We start from the raw sequence: 19830 nt of genomic DNA, 5'->3' as shown, positions 1-19830 counted from the left end.
GTATAATAAAAGTGAGGTGTGTTTTTAGGAAAAAAATTGCTACGGAAAGGTATGAGAAATGTGTTTTCCTTACAAAGGGAAATTTTGTCTACTGTAGAGGTTTTCAAATTGTCTTAAAATTGATGGATAAAGCTAAATGGATACAGAAAGTTGGGGCTTGGTGTAGTGGTTCATTCCTGTAATCCCATCACTTTTGGAGGCCAAAATGGGAGGACTACATGAAGCCACCAGTCTGTGACCAGCCTGGGCAACAAAGTGAGACACCATATCCACAAAAAAAAAAAAAAAAATAGCCAGGCACAGTAGTGTGTGCCTGTTGTCCCAGCTACTCAAGACGCTAAAAGATGGGAGGACTGCTTGAGCCTAGGAATTTGAAGCTATAGTAAGCTATGACTGTGTCACTGCATTCCAGCTCAGGTGAGAGAGTGAGACTTCATCTCAAAAAAAAGGTAAAGGAAGCTCAGAAAGAATTTTTTTGTTGTTGTTCTAAGGTCAAATGATAGGACAAAACTGAAAGGTTGACTGAATTGTAGATTTGTAGCAGATTGATCTTACAAAAGAAATACTGTGTGTGACCAAGTGGGCTGAAATTTAAAGGGTATTATTTAGTCTTTCTATAAATTGAACATTAAAAAGCACACTTACGCAAGTGCAGAATCTGAACATGATTTTCTCAGAGAACTTATCTGCTCCTCGGTAGAAAATAGTAAAAGGTTAACAAGCATTTCTTAAATCTTACCTTATGATTAAACTGATTGATATTTGATGAATTCATTTATAAAATTTTACTAAAATTGCTTTAGTATTAATACTACACCATGCAAAGGTAAAGTTGGTTTTCTTTTTTGAACCAGGATTTTGTTTAATATTAAGAGAGAGTGAAAGATTTCTGTTTGCCTTTTGGGCAAATTGCAAAACAAGAAGAGGGGAGTAAGGTTCAGTTGGTCTCATACTATATTTATTAGCTCTTACTGGTTTTTCGCTTTTTCAGGGTCTTTTTGTTTGTTTTTTTTGAGACAGGGTCTCACTCTGTCACCCAGGCTGGAGTGCAGTGGTGTGATCTTGGCTCACTGCAACCTCCACATCATAAGTTCAAGTGATCTTCTTTCCTAAACCTCTGTAGTAGCTAGGACTACAGGCACACACCAGTACAACCAGATAATTTAGAAATTTCTTTTTTGTAGAGACGAGGTCTCACTATATTGCCCAGGCTCACCTTGAACTTCTGGGCTCAAATGATCTTCCCGTGTTGGCCTCCCAAAGCAATGGGATTACAGGCACAAGCCAGTGCATTCAGCCTGATATTAGACCTTATTATTTGAGAAACTGAATCTCCTTTCTCTATATCAAAGAATAAAGGTTTCTACTTTTTAGAAATACTTAAAATATAATTTTTGGCTTAATGAGTAATTTATTTCATCGTGATTGGTGATTCTATTTTATAATATCAAGTGTTTCAAACCTTTGATATTGGACAAACTTTCCAAATCAAATTCTAATTCAGCCTTAGTGACCTAATTAGCTTTTTCAATATTAGGTCACCTGAAGTCCAATAGGGACTCAATAGCCATATTTAATATGTTAAAATCATACAGGAAACATGGATGAATATTTAACTTTCTTTGAGTTCTATTTACCTAAATATTAGCATGTGCTCCAAAATCATATGAATGCCAATAATTCTGACATGGCTTACTGTATGTTGTCAGTAATAACTATGATTATTATGTTAAATTGTTGTATGACACAGAATTAACCAAATGGCTTGTCAACTGTACCTGTAGCTATGACTGTCCTAAGAATTTTTCATTCACAATTATTGTTTTACTTTGATTATTCTCAGTAAGTGGCTTATAAAAAACCAGTGGCACAAAACTTGCTTCTTTAGGGGAGTTCATGGAAATGACTCCAATAGGTTTTCTTGAATTTAGGTTTCTGGTAACTTTGGAGATTGTGCCATTGTACTAATGAAAACAACAACAATAAAAACAACAAAACTCCCAGGATTCTAATTAACAGGCTGATGTGTTCACGAGGACTGCTAAGCCCATATAAAGTAGAACAAGTTAATTATGTGGCACTGAAGTAACAGAGGACTGAAACAATTTTTTAGGACTTTTTCATTTGAAACATTGACGACTATTTTTGTTTTGTTTTTCAGAGTAAAGAAAACTTTTTTCTTAGCTATTTAGTTTTTAACAATTAAATATGATATACTCTTTAGAGAAAAATTTGAAGTATACTTCTTTCTCTTACCTGACCTTCCCAGAATTTGAAAACTATTTCTGAATATTCTTAATTTATGGTAATATAAGTTATTTGCATATGATCAATAAGAATTTTTTTTTTTTTTTTTTTTTTTTTTTTTTTTTTTTGGTAATGGGACACAATTGGAGACACTGGCTAGCTTGCCAAGGCTTTGGCTGGAATAGAATATTTTCATCTATGAGCAGATTGCTTTGAGAAATTTAGGTTGAATAATAGAATCAATAAAATTCCCTTGGAGAGACTGACCTTGTACCTTCTCTATGCGGTTTATTTACAGATTTTCTGACCTGTGGTAAGAAAAGCATGTCACTTTCTGACAGGCCTAGGAACCCCAAGTAATCTTGTGACCTCAAGATGAGAGGAATTCACCCAGTTCATACAGTTATTTGCAGGCACGATAAATCCTTGTTTGAGCTTGAGGGGCTTTTTGAAAAGTCAAATCTTAGACGCTTCGTTTAAAAAAAAGTTCCATCAATCCCAACTTAGAAGAGCCTATACGGAAAAAAAAAAAAAAAATTATTCTTGTAGCACTTTATGAAAATAATCAGGCCAAATACAATAAAACTAAAACTTACGTTGGAAATAAATTGGTCTTACTATGATTTTGCTTTAGTAAAAACGGAAGACTGTAGAGAGAAAAATGTATTTCAAATGAAACTATAGTATATCTTTTATTGGATTCTAGCCTTGTTCATTGCCTTCTAGTTTTATTATTTGTCTACAATTTAGCCAGACTGGATCCTAAATTCTTTTACTGGTTACAAGTCTCCAAACTAACATTTTCTATGTTTTATGATTTTTTCTTTCCCATTTTTTTCTGATTTGGAATTAGTAGAAATTAAAACTGTGCTTTTTGTAAAGCCCTGCAGACTGAAACTAGAAAACTTAAACTTTGGAGAAATAACAGCATCTTATTTATTTACATAAAACATTTTCATGACTGTCTAGTTATATATGGACTGCTCTGCAATATAGTCTATTGGTTTTCAAGGATTGCTTTCTACTTTGTTGCTATAATCCAGCTGTGTCTCTTTTTTCTTATTTTTTCCCTTAATTTCTTATTTCCCTTATTTCTTCACAACCTTCTAGAATGAGTCTCCTTAAAAATGTGGGTCCTTACCTTCTACGAAAAACCATCCTAATGTTGAAAGATTAGGGGAAAAATATAACCAAACAATCATTTTCTTCTAAAATGCTTTCTCTGAAATATTTCGAAGAACAAGGAAAATAAAACTTTGGGACCCCAAACTCACTATGCCAAAGGAAAAGTTGGGAACTGACTCATGCTAACACTACCTTCCTTTTGTTCCCAAAGAGACAGCTGTAATTTCACAAGTTTGCTTATCTTATGTAAAATGTAGATCTCCCATGCACAAGACAAATGTACAATCAACTTTTTCCCCACTCCTCTTTACACATGCAACATCTAGATGCAGTGAGTGCTAATCAAGGCCTTGTAAGAATGTAACACTTGCCTCACTGTCTTTCCCCCACTTTCTTTATCCTCCATCTGCTCCTGCCTGGTCTCACCCCCATAAATATGGAAGTCAGCAAAACTCTCTTTGGAAAAAGCACAGGCCACAGAGCCTACTGTGGTTTATGTTTCTTTATCCTTAAAATTGGCAAAATAATTCTCTGAATTGAATTAGATCTGTATCAGTCATTTTTGGTTTACACAGGTCTACACTAAACACTAAGTCAGTATTTGCTACTAGTGACAGTTTTTTTCAAGTAATTGCAAGAAGTACCATAGGTATAAACTGTAAAATACATCATTATTTTGCATCACAATAAAAGCCTAAAACTATTGAAAAACTATGACATGACAAAAATTTTATCTCCTATATGTTGAAAATAATACTTTTTGTTTGAAATGCCTGTTCCCTGGTGCCATAAAGAATTAGCACTGGAACATAAGTTAAATTTCCTCAGCAAGGCCATTTTTATATTTTCTGCAGAAATGGTACACTCACTAGCAGTTTTGCCACGAGAGTACACCAAACAGAGACAGGGTCATTTATACTAATGCATCCACCCTACTGCTGTGTCCGGTTTCCATTGGCTGGAACCGGACCTCACATTCTGTATTTGTCCCGACTGGCTAGCAACTTAGAACTTCTCAAAAGAGGCAAAGGCAGAGGAGAACAAAGGAAGGAGGAAGTCACTTGTAGAATGCTGAGAAAGGTAAAAACACCTTCAAATAAGGAAGAGGAACAGGCTATGACCTAATGCTTGGACCAGTATATACATGCCAGGGCAAATATTTAGGCTAAATTGTGGGCGCTAAGAACATAAAGTACATCGATTTCTTTATTACGGCTAGCAGATATTTAAGAATGTTAGCATAGGTCTTTGAATAAACTTTGCTTCTAAGAGAAGTTACTATTTATTCCTAATTAGATGGGGAGGAAAATCTTTGAAGAGGAACCTCTACTTTACTTTTTCCACTTTTGAACTTATATAAATGTGTGTATTTATGTTATATCACTCCTATGATCACTGGTTTTTCTATGAGATAGAAAGTGAAAGCAAAATAGGTAATGAAGGTTTTCTAAAATTTCTCATATTTGGATAAAACTCTTCTAAATCACTGTGCAACTCACCTTGTCCATGGATTTTTCCTACATTAGCATCATCTCTGCTAATTAGGAGCTTCGCTGATGCTGTATTTATAGTGAGAGAACTATAAGGTTTGTTAGATTATGTTTCTCATCTACTAACATCCCTCTACGAGTCGTGATGTTGAAGATACCACCAGAATGTGAAAATTGAAGTTTTTTACAACAATTTCACATGTGTGCACACAAAGTCGATCACATTCTGACTGTCTTCTAACCGACAGTCTTTTTACAATATTATGATTCATCTCTATTTGAAAGATGTAAAAAATATGCCTTTTAAAATAAATGGAACACACTATTTTTTCTCTGTGACTGCCCCCTTCTCCGTATAAAATTTCATCGGCTCATATGTATTCTGGTCTATTACTGCGAAAACATGTTTAACTATAGTTTCAAATTAGTTGAACAACTCGATTTACCTGCTGCCTCAGGATTAGAGAGAGAGTTATTATTGGGCTACTAGAATTCCTATTTTAAATGTTGCTGTGAATTGTTTTAATTTTATATAACCTGGGCATTCATTTCGTACATAGTTTTGACATTCTTATGCCAGAAATAGGGTTTAGAAATCCATGACAGTCTCCAGTTTGTGGCCGCCTCCACGTTCCTCAAGGTGGTCATCGAACACAGCCCCTTATAAAACCTGCTCAAGGTGACTACTGCATATTAGACAGCTCAATACCACCTTTATCTCACCCCACTGTCCCCTGTGGGAACTGCACAGATGAATACTGCACAGAGGCAGTAACCACCTCTCAGTCACAGTTTGACTCTATGGAAATCATGGTTGCTTGACATTAACCCGGCAATGTGACCTCGTTATGAGAAACCTACTTGGGTAACACTCCAAAACGCAATTGTGATGCTGAGTTTTAGGAGTCAACTAACTGTATTAAGGAACACCTAGAATACTGGCAAAGCATTACTTCTGGGTCGTGAGGGTTTCACCAGAAAGCTCTGAAATGTGAGTCGGTAGACAGACTGGGTAGATCCTGTGATGGAACAGGGACCCTTTGTTAGGGGCCTGTAGCTTCCCCAAGCAGGGAAATAAAGGAGAATCCTGAGTCCCTTCAAGGCAAATCCCAGGTACCCAGCGAGCACTGAGAAGGAAATGAGGAACTTGGTAAGTAAGAAGGTAATAGTAGCCTAAACAATAGCCAAGGAAGTTAGAGTCAGATGTTTGTTTTGCCCCAAAAATCACATCTTAACATACATTCCTGAGACATCTTCCATAAACCTAGACACCCATCAAACGCATCTGCTGACAAGTAGACCTCAGATAATGAGGGCCTGAAAACTGAATTCTGACTGTCATTCTTTGTACTAAATTTCTTCCTGACGGGCCTAGACAGAGTCAAATCCATTAGCCAAAGAGCTAACATTTTTTTCTGCTGACCCCAAATTTTAAAACAAACCTTCTTTTCTTTAAACAATTACAAATCAAATCAGAAAACCTTTGAATCTATGTATGGGCTGTAAGCCCTTGCTTCAAAATATCATGAGTTTTCAGGACAAAACCATGTGTAACCTCCATGTACTGATTTATAATTTTGCCAGTAACTTCTGCTTTCCTGAAATTTACCCCTGCTTTAAAAATAACCCTTACCTGCAAGCCACTGGGGAAGTGGGAACTTAAGCATTAGCTGCCTCATCCGCCTTGCTTGACAATGTCCAGATAAACATCTCCTTTTCTCCCACTGCAAATGTCAGTGTAGATATCAGTCTCACTGCACTGGGTGAGCAGACCTGAGTTGAATTGTATAACAATCCACCCTCTATGTGGGTAGGCACCATCCAGTGGGCTGGGGGCCCTGAGAGAATGAAAAAGTAGTGAAAATGATTTTGCTCTCCCTCTCTCCTAGAGCTGGTACACTCTCTGCCTCCTGCCCTTGGACATCTTAACTACAGATTCTCTTCCTTGGGACTCCAGGACTTACTTCTGCATCCCTCCACATTCTCAGAGCCTTTGGCCTCAGACTGAGAATTACACTGTCAGCTTTCCTCATTCTGAGACTTTCAGCCTTGGAATGAGCCATGCTACTGGTACTCCATGGTTTATAGGTTGCAGAAGACCTGTCTTGGCTTCCATAATCATGTGATCCAATTTATCTAATTAATGCCACCCCCCATCTGTCTGTCTATATATGTATCCTATTGGTCTTGTGTCTCCAAAGAATGCTAAAACAGGTTTTATTTTTTAAACCATGAATGATTGTAGAGAACCAGAATTTTAGGAATGAGTTTCTTTCATTGGTTTTGGGGTTTCTAAAATTAGATTTCTAAATTGATGAAACCTAAAAATGCTAAAGAATCCATTTCTAATAGTCCAGAGAACATTGCTAGTCCATGTCATAAACTGCTTAAGAGATATACAAACATCTACCTTTGACACTCCTAATCAAACACGAATAAAAGACAAGGAACTTGGTGACTCTGACAATACATCTTTAAACATCGGTGGAAAATCAAGGACTCTGCTTCTGGCGTTGATGAGTAAAGTGATTGATAAAAAAGATAAGCTAAGAGATTCGAATTTCAGAATTCAGCTTCACATAAAAAGCCTTAGAGCTTCTTACAGTGCTCTGAGTGAGAATTATATCTCCTATAGTCACAGGGCTGAAAATGCTAAAAGGCAAAACACAAACCCTCACCATGAGTTGGCTGAATTACTAAGAAAGTTGAACTTTCAACCTAGCAAGGTATCTACTGTAAATTTACAGCACTATTCAGAAAAGAATGGAATCCTGTAGATTGGGTTGGGAATTTGGAGAGACCATGTTGAGGCTGGAGACATTGAGCTCTGAAATTCTGATGTTTTCTTTGCCGGCAGACCTGACCCCTACTGACACCCTCTTGGCAGTAACCTCTTCACCTACACTGGTATAGGTGGTTCCACCTCTGTCTGAAGGGATTACGCCAGCATTGCCTGAGGGAAAGGTAATGGAATCCCCTGAGGCAGTTGCCGAGGAATGCAATGCTGATTCTCCTAAGGCCCCACACCCACCACTCCTTTTTGCTTCTAGACCTGTAAGTAGACTCAAATCTCAAAAGGCCCTTAAAAAATGATATACAAAGTTTGGCCCATGGGAGGTCCACGACAGTTCAAGAAAACGATTTGAGTTTATAATTTATACAAGCAGAAATCTGGAGAGCAAGCGTGGGAAAGGATATTAAGAGTTGGGATAATAGTGGAGGAAACATAAAGTTGGATCACCCAGATTTAATGGTATGGACACATTAAAAAAGACACTGCTTTTAGTTTTGCAGCATGGGAAATTAGAAACGGCCCTAACAGTTTGGTTGGTTGGCTGAACCATGAATCAAAAGATGGCCCTTATTTAGCTAGTTGGATGTGCCTGATCTCCCTTGGCCTAACGTAGAGGGAGAGACTCAAAGGCTTAGAACAAATAGAACTCCAGAGTGCGTTTGTCATTTGAAATCTACTCATCCACACTGGGAGGCTCCAGAAGATAAAACTTTCAGCAATACTTTAAGAAACTGATTTGTGAGGGGAGCCCAGCATCCTTGAATAACTTTCTCTGTAGGCGGAAGCTTATACTGAGAACCACAGTCACTCAATAGAAAATTTAAATGCGTTGGGAATAACTGGATCTCACAGGTCCCAGGGCCATGTGGCAGCTGTCAACCTTCCGAGTCAAGATGGATATAGTTACCAAAATGGGCAGCAAAGGTAAGGCAACATTCAGATTCATCCGACTCAAGTAGATCTATGGTGTTGGCTAGTCTGACTGTGCTGTTCTTAGAAGTAAAATAGAAAAGAAGCCTAATACACTCTTAATTGATATGAAAATACTGAAAACATTTATATTACGTTTACAAAAGTCGAACTCAAATCAAAATAATAGAAAATCACAGCTCCTACTAAAATCCAAGAAAAGAGCCAGTTTACAGTCAAGAACTCCTTGAAAAAGGGAGCAGACAGGTCCCCTTGATGAAGGACCTAGGTATACCACAAAAACTTTATACTGTTAATCTTTCTCTGATCCTTCCCAAAAGGGAACCTATAACCTTTTAACAGCTGTGTTTTGGGGAAAGGAATATAATAAGAACTTTTCAGGACTAGTAAACAATGCTCTGACCTTACATTGATTCCAGAAGACTCAACTCAAAACATCACTACAGAATGCCAGTCAGAGTGGGGATTTATGGAGGTCAGGTGATTAAATTTTGGTCACATGAAAATACAGTGGGTCCAGTGGCCCCAAACACATACTCTGGTCATTTCTCTAGTTGCAGATGCACAGCTGTAATACACATAGTTAGCACCCGGCACATTTCCCAGATTGGTTCCCTGACCTGTGGAGTGAGGGGTAGTATGGTGGGAAAATCTAAATGGAAGGCACTAGAGCTGCCTCAACCTAGGAAAATAGAAAATCAAATTCATAACCACACCTCTGGAGTGACTGTAGAGGTTACCACCACCATCAAGGACTGGAAGGATGCAGGGGTGGAGATTCCAACACATCCCTGTCTAATTTGGCCTGTGCAAAAGACAGATGGATCCTGGAGAGTGACAGTAGATTCCCACAAGCTAAACCAAGTGTTCCTTGTAATTGCAACTGCTGTATCAGATGTGGTTTTATCGCTTGAGCAAATTAACACATTCCCTGGTACCTGGTATGCACCTATTGATCTAGTGAAGCTTTTTCTCCATTTCTCTTCAGAAGGCCCACCAGAAGTAGCTTAATTTCAGGGTCAATGCCAGTAGCATACTTTCTCTGTCCTACCAACACAATATCAACTTTCCATAACCCAGTCACAGTTTGCAGGAAGTTGATCACCTTCTCCTTCCACAAGATACTACACTGGTCCATGGCATTGATAATAATATGCAGATTCAACATGGTGGAAGTGCAGTAACAAGCCCTCTGAGCACTTATAAGGTATTTTCATTTCATATAGTGGGAAATTCTCTAACTAGATCTCTTTTACCAAAAGCAAAATACATACATACATACATACATACATACATACATACATAAGGTATTTATGGCCCTATGTCAGAATAAGGGACTACAAAAAAACATGTAAATTGACTTCCACAAGGATAAAAGGAAGAGAAGGGACACAAATGTTTCCTGAATTAGACTCTCCCCGTGAAGAACCCTGTGATACCTGGTCTCCCCGGAGACTCACAGCCTCCTTGACACCAGTAGTCTCTGTAGTTGGCACACCAGCTCCCTAGAAGTAATTCCCCCAGGAATTCTTCCTAAAAAGCAGAGGATATCCGTGATGGCTTGAAAACTCTCACAGGCAAATATTTTTTCGAAAATCCATAGCTACCCAGGCAGTTAAGGAGGCCCATGAGAACTCACATTATGGTAGATAACCCTGTACAATTGGCTCCTTCAAACGATGACCACTCTCAACCTTGGAGAGACAGTGCAGCAAGTGACCCAGAGTTGCTCTCTCTGCCAGACTAACAGTCCTCATAATAGACCACCCTCAAGGCCTCATGTTAAGGAGTACAATTTAGGGGAATTTACCTTGGTGAGGACTGAGGCAAACACACTTTATGGTCATGCTCCAGACTCCTGTGAACTTAGATACCTTCTAGGTGTGGTTGTTATCTTCCCAGGATGGATGAAGGCATTCAACTCTCTCTGAGACCACCTCGGAGGTACCATGCCATCTCTTAAAGGACATTTTTTTCCTAGGTTCGGGCTGCCTAAAACCATGCAGTGGGCAAGCTTTTCTGTTTTCTTTCTTTCTTTCTTTCTTTTATTTTTTTTATTTGAGACAGAGTCTCATCCTGTTGCCCAGGCTGGAGTGCAATGGCGTGATCTCGGCTCACTGCAACCTCCGCGTCCTGGGTTCAACCAATTCTCCTGCCTCAGCCTCCCAAGTAACTGGGATTACAGATGCCCACTACCACACCTGGCCAATTTTTTGGTATTTTTTAGTACAGACGGGGTTTTACCATGTTGGCCAGGCTAGTCTTGAACCTCTGACCCTGTGATCCACCTGCCTTGGCCTCCCAAAGTGCTGGGATTACAGGTGTGAGCCACCGTGCCCGGCCAGTGGGTGAGCTTTTATATCTTAAATTACTCAAAACGTAGCTGAAGGCCTAGAAATCCCCTGAAAACTCCACACAGCAAGGAGACCCCAGTCCTCAGGAGAAGCAGAAAGAGCCACCTAAACCTTAAAGAGAATGTTGGCTAAACTGTGCTGGGAAACAGAGGAAAACTGGCTCACTCTCTTACCATAGCTCTTCTGGACTCTAATCCTCCAGTGGATGCGATCATGCATTCTCTGACAGTACTCAGCCTCTTTTTCCAGGCACCTATGTCATCAGTCACTGGGCTTATGAATAAAGTGGCCAAAGTGGTAGGGACTGAGATTATGCATGCACACAGCAACCTGGAATTCCTTTCACCATGGCCAAACAGGTTACAGTCCCCTCAGAGTGTTCCAACTGTCAGCAGCAGAAACTAACACCGACCCTCTATATGGCACCGCTCCCCAGGATGATCTTCCAATTTCCTTGTGGTAGGTTGATTACACTGGGCAGCTTTCATCAGGGAAGGGGCAGCATTTTGTTCTTCCTGGAATAGTAAGACAGTTATTCTGTCTATAAATTTTACTTCCTTGCATGCAAATATTCTGTGGAAGCTACCATCCATGGACTTAAAGAATGCCTATCTACCATTATGGTGTTCCACACAGCATTGCTTCTGAACAAGGAACTCATTTCGCATACAAAGAAGGGCAGACATGAGCTCATGCTCAGAAACTTCAATGAATTCCACATGTTCCCTATAATCCCAAAGCAACTCACTTGAAACAATGGTGGAATGAGCTTTGGGAGTTACAGTTTCAGCACCTGCTAGATGACAATACTGTGTAACTGTGGGGAAAGGTTCTCTAGAAGGCTGTGTATGCTCTGAGCTAGCATGCATTATATGGTACCATTTCCCCCGATGCAGTGTGGTCACAAACACTTCATCAATCTCTAAGGACTCACAAATATTTCCTAGTCTTCTTATCTTCTAAACCCTCACAAGAATATAGGCTTTTACTAGTCTGCCTCTTTAAGATTCTTTTAGCCTCTGCCCATCACCCAGTTTGAAAGACACTTTCATATTTTTAGGTATTGATTTTCAGCAACAACCTACTTGTCATTACCAGTTTTCTGTATTAGTGCCTTCTTTGTTGCTTAAAACAGAATACAAAATACTGGGTAATTTATAAAGAAAATAAAAGTATTTCTTACACTTAAGGCATACATGGTGGCTTGGCAGCCTCCACAAATTTCAAAGTATTTTTTTTGAAAGCCTGGATTCCAGAGAGAGAGCTGTCATAGGGGCAGATCCACTGCAGAGAGCCCCCCGTAGAAGGATGCCAAACACAAATGTGGGGTTGGAACTGTGGCAAAGAGTCCCCACCAGGGCAATGCCAAGTGAAGCTACAGCAGTGAGGTCACTGCAGCGAGTTCCACGTGGGTAATGCCTAGTGGAGTTGAGGAAGTGGTGCCACTACCAGGATCCCAGGATTGTGAAGTCCCCCATGGCATTCAAAGCCTGCCTGGGAAAATTTCAACCAGTACAAGCACCCATGGGTGATTCACCAGGAAAACCTTAGGGGTGACACTGCCTAGGGCTTGCCAGTCCAACCCTCACCCCAGTGTGTTAAGGAGTCAAAAAAAACGCTCTCCAGCTTTAAGATGTAATGTTTGCCCTGTTGGACTTCAAATTTACTTAGGGGCTGTTACTTTTTTCTTTTTGTCTATTTCTCTCTTATAGAATGGGAATGAGTACATTAAGTTTATCCTGAAATCACCTTTGAAAAAATTCTAACAGTGAGAAAATTATAACTGTAAAAGAGATATGACCTGATGGAATCCATCTTGCCTTTAATCTCCAAGCTACCCTTCTTCGTTCCTGGACAAAGGGAACACTAACTGGGGGAGTTGATAGCCTAACTTTGAAACAAAGATGAGAGCCCCTCCTTGAAACAAATCCCTTAATTGCTTGGGGATCAGACCACCTTTATAAAACCCACAAATTAACTACAAGATTAGCAAATATGGCTCACGAGTCATACAGCCAGAGGCCTTCAGATTACTAACATCAACAGTTGCTCCTAGAGATAGCATTAATACTGTGAAACCTAAGAGGCCTAGGATCCCTATCAGCCCACTGTTTGGGATGGCCCTGCAGACGGGTCAGTTACAAAATTTGCTACATCTCCCTGAAACAAAAAATTTGAAGTTTCCCCCTTATTTTGTTTTATGTCCTTGAAAACGTGACTTTGTAACCATGTGAGGGTGTTGTCCCTTGTTCTCCCACATACAGAGGGTTGGAATTTCGGGGTTCATGTCAGGCAGCCAGTCTGAAAGGATACATGATAATGTCACAGCTAGCTTTAAGGATTCTCTTGAGGAGTTAAAATCCTTGAAGCTTGGAGCTGAATGACCTACATTATTTCTGACCAGCAGCAACTGCCCCATACTGTAGCTCAGTAACTAAGGTTTTCCCTTTTACTGCAGCAGCCTGGGTTTGATTCTCAGCTCAAGCAGTAAGCCCTTTCGAGTGTGATACTTGGAGACTCTTTGACATTCATTCGATTATGTCCTTCTCCATGGACATCTTCTAACTTTGTCTTAAATTTTGCTTTCTAAGTTATCTTTGGAGAAATTCTCAATCTTGCAAAAACTGCTTGCCATCTCTCTGAGACACTTCATGCATCCACGGTTAAGTCATAATCTTAGTTAGGCTTACAAGTTTCTCATGGGCAGTTACTTTTGGAAAAGTTTAAAGCCAAAAATACTGTCTATTTGTCTTGGCTAAAATCTATTAATAAAAGATTTCAGGAGATTTTATTTTGATGTCTCTGCAATCAAAAATCAATTGATTAAGGCCGATATTGAGCTACATGTGTACAGATACTATTTTAAAGCTTTTGCTCTCCCTCTGTAAGAGTTTCTCATTCAGTGGAATTCTTTCTGATCCTCTATTTACTCCTGTCTGTTCCTCCTTCCTCTTGAATCTAATCTTTTTGACTCTTGCCAGGGACCTGAAATTACTTTGCGTTATGAAAAAAAAATTAGCCTTGTTATGTAATAGCTAGATAAAAAAATATATATACTTTTTAAAATGACTAATGGAAGTTGCTTACAGTAACTGATTATTATTACAGGGTGATACTCTTTTATTTGCACATTTAAATAAGAAAGGTGTGCTCTTACGGGCTGATTACAGAGTGGGCTGATTGGCGTTGCATTGTCCAGCAGCCTTGGGGAAATGTCCTTACAATGAAATACACCGTGGAAGCATTGCACGGTGTCATCCCATATTGTTTCCCTCTTTAGGGGACCCAGGATTCAGTATAAAAATGACATTCCTCATTTAGGGGAACCTGTTTTGCCTTCCAGCTCTGCCTGCTTATCAGGCCCTAGAAACTGCATGCTTTCCTGGTTCTGTTCCTTAAAAGGTTCCACCCCAAAGTCAATAATACCATTTAAAAACTTAACAACTTTAAGAAAATCTCCAAACTGAAGAGTATCTGCCTTTCCTGGCCATCCTGACTGAAACCCCCACATTTTTCCTTGGTTTAGATAAAATATAAATTATCTATTTTATTTCACCTAAGATTTATCCCTTTAAAATAAAAATTTGGAACTGCCTGGTTAAAAACTGTTTAGGGCAGGGAACAGGGAATCAAGAGACTGATGATCTAAAATGAAAAAGAAAAACTTAAAAACTGACAAATGAAGAATCCATATAACTTTATCAGATCTGCTTCTCTATGTCTGTGTATTTATATGCTTCATATATATAATATTTTGCTAACAAACTATATAAAAGAGCTCTAATTAATTGGCATATATATGCACTTAAATAAAATATTTTATCAAAAAAATTAACTACAATGCTTTGTAGTTCACATGACTCTAATAATCTTTGAATAATAAAGATAGCTCTAAAGATTACGGGTACAATAACATTATTTCTTCAACATTTAGACATTTGGTCTAAATTAGGCAGGTCAGATATTCTCTTTGCTCTTTTAAGGTTATAAATATCTGTGACTTTCTGTAATTGTCCAACCTGCCTGCATTAGAGCCAGTAGCTTCTAGGTAAAGCCTGGGGACATGTTGAGTTAGCCATGCCCCCTAGCTATGTTGGAAAGTGTCAGACATTATCTTCATTTCTGTCCTGTGTCCTAGGCTCTGCACTTGGTATGAAATTAAAACTGCTTTCACCAAAAATAAAAGTTGTGAAGATTTAACGCTGTAACACGTGTAACTGATACTACTGAGAAAACATTTACATTCAAGGCATATAAAAATTATAAAATGTCTTTTCATAAAAAATTATAAAAAGACCTAAAGATATGATTTTTGTTTTAAAAAGTAATCTTGTCTAAATTAGAGGTTTTAAAAATTGTCTTAAGTTAAAAAAATAATAGGACAAAACGTAAGGTTTAAGCAAGTTATAAAAGATTTGTAGAAGATTGGTCTTGTAAAGAAAGTTCTATGTGTGTGAGTAGCTTGCCAAAACTTCAAGCGGGTTACTTAGTTTTTCTACACAATGATCGTTAATGTAAAAATCACAAAACACAGGCCCAGAATCTGCACGCTTATGTGCGATAAACAGAGTTTTCATTGAGCATTAATCAGTTGTTTAGTAGAAAGTTGTAAACAGTTAGAGTCAAACTGATTTAGATTCGATAGGTTTGTTTATAAGGTTTTATGTAAAAATTGGGTTTGACATTAATAAAACACTAATGCAAAGGTAAAATTTGGTTTTCTCTTTAAACAAGATTTCTGTATAATACTGAGAGATAATAAAGTATTTTTTGTCTTCTAAATAAACTGGAAAAAGGAGGGGAGAGAGAAGATAAAGACTCAGATGGTCTCATGCTGACTTTATTTGGTCCTGTTGTTGGGAGAACAGAGTCTCCTCTCTACCAATGAATAAAGGCTTTTGCCTTTTTAAATTTTTGAGCTATCATTTTGGCTAAGCAAATGATTTGTGGTTATCTGGGATTCTATTTGGTGATATGAAGTGTTTTAAGCCTTTAACACTCACAAACTTTGAAAAATAAAATTATAAACTAAGAATTTTTATTTTAACTCATTAGTCTTTTAAGTATTAGGTCCCCTGAAGTCCAAAAGAGACATATTTCGTTTATTTGGTATATTAATCTACAGAAAACATTGTCAAATACAAAATTATGTATAACTTTCTTTGGGTTATATTTATATAAATATGTTATTAGTATGTATTCAAAAATTATATGGTTCTTATAATTCTAATATGTCTTCATATATGTTATCAGTAATAATTATGTTTATTATGTTAAACTGTTATGTGCCACAGAAATGACCGGATTTCTCTGTCGATTGTGTCTTTAACAATGGCCTCATTGGACACAGTGGATCATGCCTGTAATGTCCTCACTGGGCACGGTGGCTCGTGCCTGTAATACTAGAACTTTAGGAGGCTAAGATGGGAGGATTGCTTCAGCTCAGCTATTTGAGGTCAGCGTGAGCAAGATAGTGAGACCTTATCTCTACAAAAAAATGAAAAAATTAGCTGTATGTGGTAGCACTTGCCTGTGGTCCCAGCTCCTCTGGAGGCTGAAGAAAGAGGATTGCTTGATTCCAGGAAGGTGAGGCTACAGTGAGCCATAATTATGCCACTGTACTCCAGCCTGGGTGGCTTGAGACCCTGTCTCAAAAAAAATCAAAGTAAAATTAATAAAACAGTGGCTGTCCTGAGATAATTGTCATGCACAGATTACTGTAGTTCTTTTTTTTAAAACTATTGAAAAGGTGTTTGCTTTTTGAAATATTCTCCTGAATACAGGTTTCTCATAACTAAAGATTGGGGCATTGAAATAGGAAAAAAACAAAACAAACTACCAGGACTATCATAGATAGCTGTATGTTTATGAGGACTGCTGGCTCAAGGTCAGACAAAGTTAACTTCATGGACTGAACTAATAGAAGACCAAAACAATCCTTTTATGACTTGTTGCTTGAAAAGTTGCTGAGCCTTTTTGTCATTTTTCAGAGTCAAGACAACATTTTTCTTTTCAGCTATTTACAGCTTCTCATGATTGAGTAAAGTATATTCCTGTGAGCAAAAGTTGAAAGATAGTTCATATTCTCTACTTGATTTCTCCAGAATTTGAAAATTATTTATGAGTATTCTATACTATGGAGATATAGTTATTTACCTAAGTACAATAAGAATCTGATTTCTTTTGTAACAGAACACAACTGGAGGCACAGATTATTTTACCAAAGATATGGTTATTTTACCAGTGGAATGGCCTACCTTCAAATACAAACAGACAGGCTTGAGGAATTAAAGTTGACTAACAGACATGATAAAAGCACCTTGAAGAAACTGGCCTCGTAACTATCTACACAGGCCTTGCACAGGGTTCCTGACCTGTGGTAAGTAAAAACTGTCACATTCTGACAGGCCTATGATTCCCAAATTATCTTGGGAGCTGAAGAAGAGAGAAATTCAACCAATGTGTACGAGTATTTGCAGGCACAGATACATCCCTTCAAGGCTTTTTTAAAAAGTCCAATCCGAGATTCCTTAGGGAACAAAGTTCCAGCAAACCCAGCTTAGAAAGAGCTAATATGGGAAATAATTATTCTTGCTGAACTTCACACAAATAATCAGGCTAACTATAATAATACTGAAACTTATTTTGCAAATAAATGTGTCCTACTATGGTATGTCTTAAATAAAAATGAAAACTAGAGAGCGAAACATTATATTTCAGAAAAATACTATAGCACACCTGTTGTTAGATTCTAGTCTTGTCTATTGTTTTTGAGCTTTTTATTATTTTCTGTACTTTGGAATGAATCCTGAAATCTCACAGAGCTAAAGTCCTCAAACTAATACATTCACATTTTTCTTCCCCTTTTCTGACCTGGACTCAATGAAATGGCTACGACTTTCTTCCGGAGGCCCTGCATGCTGAAGCTTATCCCTGGAGATACAGATGAAAAATACTTGAGATTGTTATCGCTATCCTCCTTTGAAACTTAAAAATGCTTTGAATCTAACATCTGGATACATTGTGCCCAACATCAACATTTCTTATTATTTTCTATTTCCATACAAATGCCAGTTATTAAAATATTTTTTGCCTTAATCACATAAGGGAGCCTCCTTCATTTGCAGTGACACCTCCTGGAATGAAACACAGCTAGGATATATTCGGAGAACTAGGAAAGTAACTAAAAAGATATGAGATGGTATATTTAAATTTGCTCTTTCCTGTTTATCCCAATTTGTCTTTCTAACAACCTCTGACCCAAATCTCTCTTGACTACTGATCCCATGTCTGATTGGTTCTTAGGGCTATTCAATGTAATCCTTCAGGGATTTAGACGAATTATATAACCACTTCTGAAGCTAGGACTTCCACTCCTTATATTAGGACCCATTATCCTAGAGTTTGCTGTTCACTTAACTGCTGTACTAAAACTGTGGATGACAGTACTAACATCTGTCATGCAAGCCTAGGAACCCCAACCAGGCATCTGCGAATACATGCAGACAGCTACAAAGCAGTTTCATTCCATCTACTCTGGGGCCAAACCCTATCTCAAGTATACCCCTTGTCAGCAGAAAGAAGTTAGAATGGTCTTTGGCCTTTTCCCAACTTGTACCTCACACCTTAAGAACAAGATGCAATGAAACTCAGAAGGGGAAATTGAAATCCCGTTTGCAAAAACAGTAATTGAGAAAATTACGACAGGGAGAGAGATAATGACCTAAGTGACTTCATCTTGCATTCAACCTCCAAGCGACCCTTGTTTATTCCTGGGCAAAAACAAAACCAACTTTGGAAGAAATTTACTTTGCAGCTTAATTTTGAAACAAAGATAATAAAAGCTCCTCCCTGAAACAAAACCCCTCATTGTTTGGGGACCACAATCACCTTTGTAAAACTAACAAATTAACCACGGTATTAGAAAGCATGGCTTGGGAGTCACACAATTCGAGGGCACAAGATTAATAAACTCCCCAATGGCTCCTATACATAACATTACTATTATAAAACCTAAGATTGGTGTTTGAGGTATTTCTCATAACTTGCATTCTGACAGATCAGCAGGTGCCACCCAAACCGGTAAACTGGCTCATCTGGATATGTGGCCCCCACCCAGGAGCTGAGTCAGCAAAGAAGATGGCTTTGACTTCCTAAGAGTTCATCCCTGACCCAACCAATCCACATGTCCCTTTCTCTAACCCCCTGCCCACAAAACTATCTATAAAAACTCTAGCCTCTGAGTATTTGGAGAAGCAGTTTAGAGTAATATGAAAACTCTGCTCTCTCTTTTAGCTGGCTCTATATGTATAAAATGTTCTCTATAGTAATTCCCTTATCTTGGTAAAGTGGCTCTATCTGGGCAGCAGCCAACATGAACCCAGTGGGCATTAACAACCCAAATGCCGAGTTTTGTATCAAGAAAACTTGTTTTGATTTCATGGGCTGACAGAGGAGACTTTAGATTTTAGAACTTTCTGTCGGTGCTGGAACAATTTAAGCCTTGGAACTATAGGAATGAAATAAAATTTTTGTGACAGGGTGTGATTTTTAGAGAGTCAGAAGTGCAGTGCTAGGGTTGGAATATTGCTTCCTTTCCAAATTTCTGCTGACGTTTCATCCCTAACATGGCAGTGTTGAATTATGGGGCCTTTAAAAGGTGATTGGATCATGAAGAGTCTGACCCCATAAGTGAATTAATCCCTTCATGGATCAATAGATTAATATTTAAAGATTAATAGTCTATTATGAGAGAAGAGTGGCTTGTAAGAAGGGAGACATGATCTTGCATGTCAGCAAGCGCTACTCCATTGCCATATGATACCCTGTAGACTTCAGAACTCTTCAGAGAGTCCCAACCAGCAACAGGATCTTGCCACACACAATCTGC

General features: G+C 38.3%; 1 protein-coding gene across 1 annotated transcript in view; it reads right to left on the bottom strand.

Annotated features, from left to right (window-relative positions):
- The window catches only part of LOC105499091 (nuclear pore associated protein 1), a 564120-nt gene that overhangs the window by 157158 nt on the left and 387132 nt on the right, over positions 1-19830 (bottom strand). The window contains exons 55-56 of the mRNA XM_071099379.1: positions 6496-16585; positions 2515-2760 (exon numbers count right to left, since the gene is read on the bottom strand). The gene's annotated coding sequence lies outside the window, so the exon portion shown is untranslated. The remainder of the gene's footprint in view (positions 1-2514; positions 2761-6495; positions 16586-19830) is intronic.

The sequence above is a fragment of the Macaca nemestrina genome, chromosome 7, assembly GCF_043159975.1.
Source record: "Macaca nemestrina isolate mMacNem1 chromosome 7, mMacNem.hap1, whole genome shotgun sequence".
Lineage (NCBI taxonomy): Eukaryota > Metazoa > Chordata > Mammalia > Primates > Cercopithecidae > Macaca > Macaca nemestrina.
Note: the sequence above shows the minus strand (reverse complement) of the source record. Positions and strands in the feature narration are given on the sequence as shown.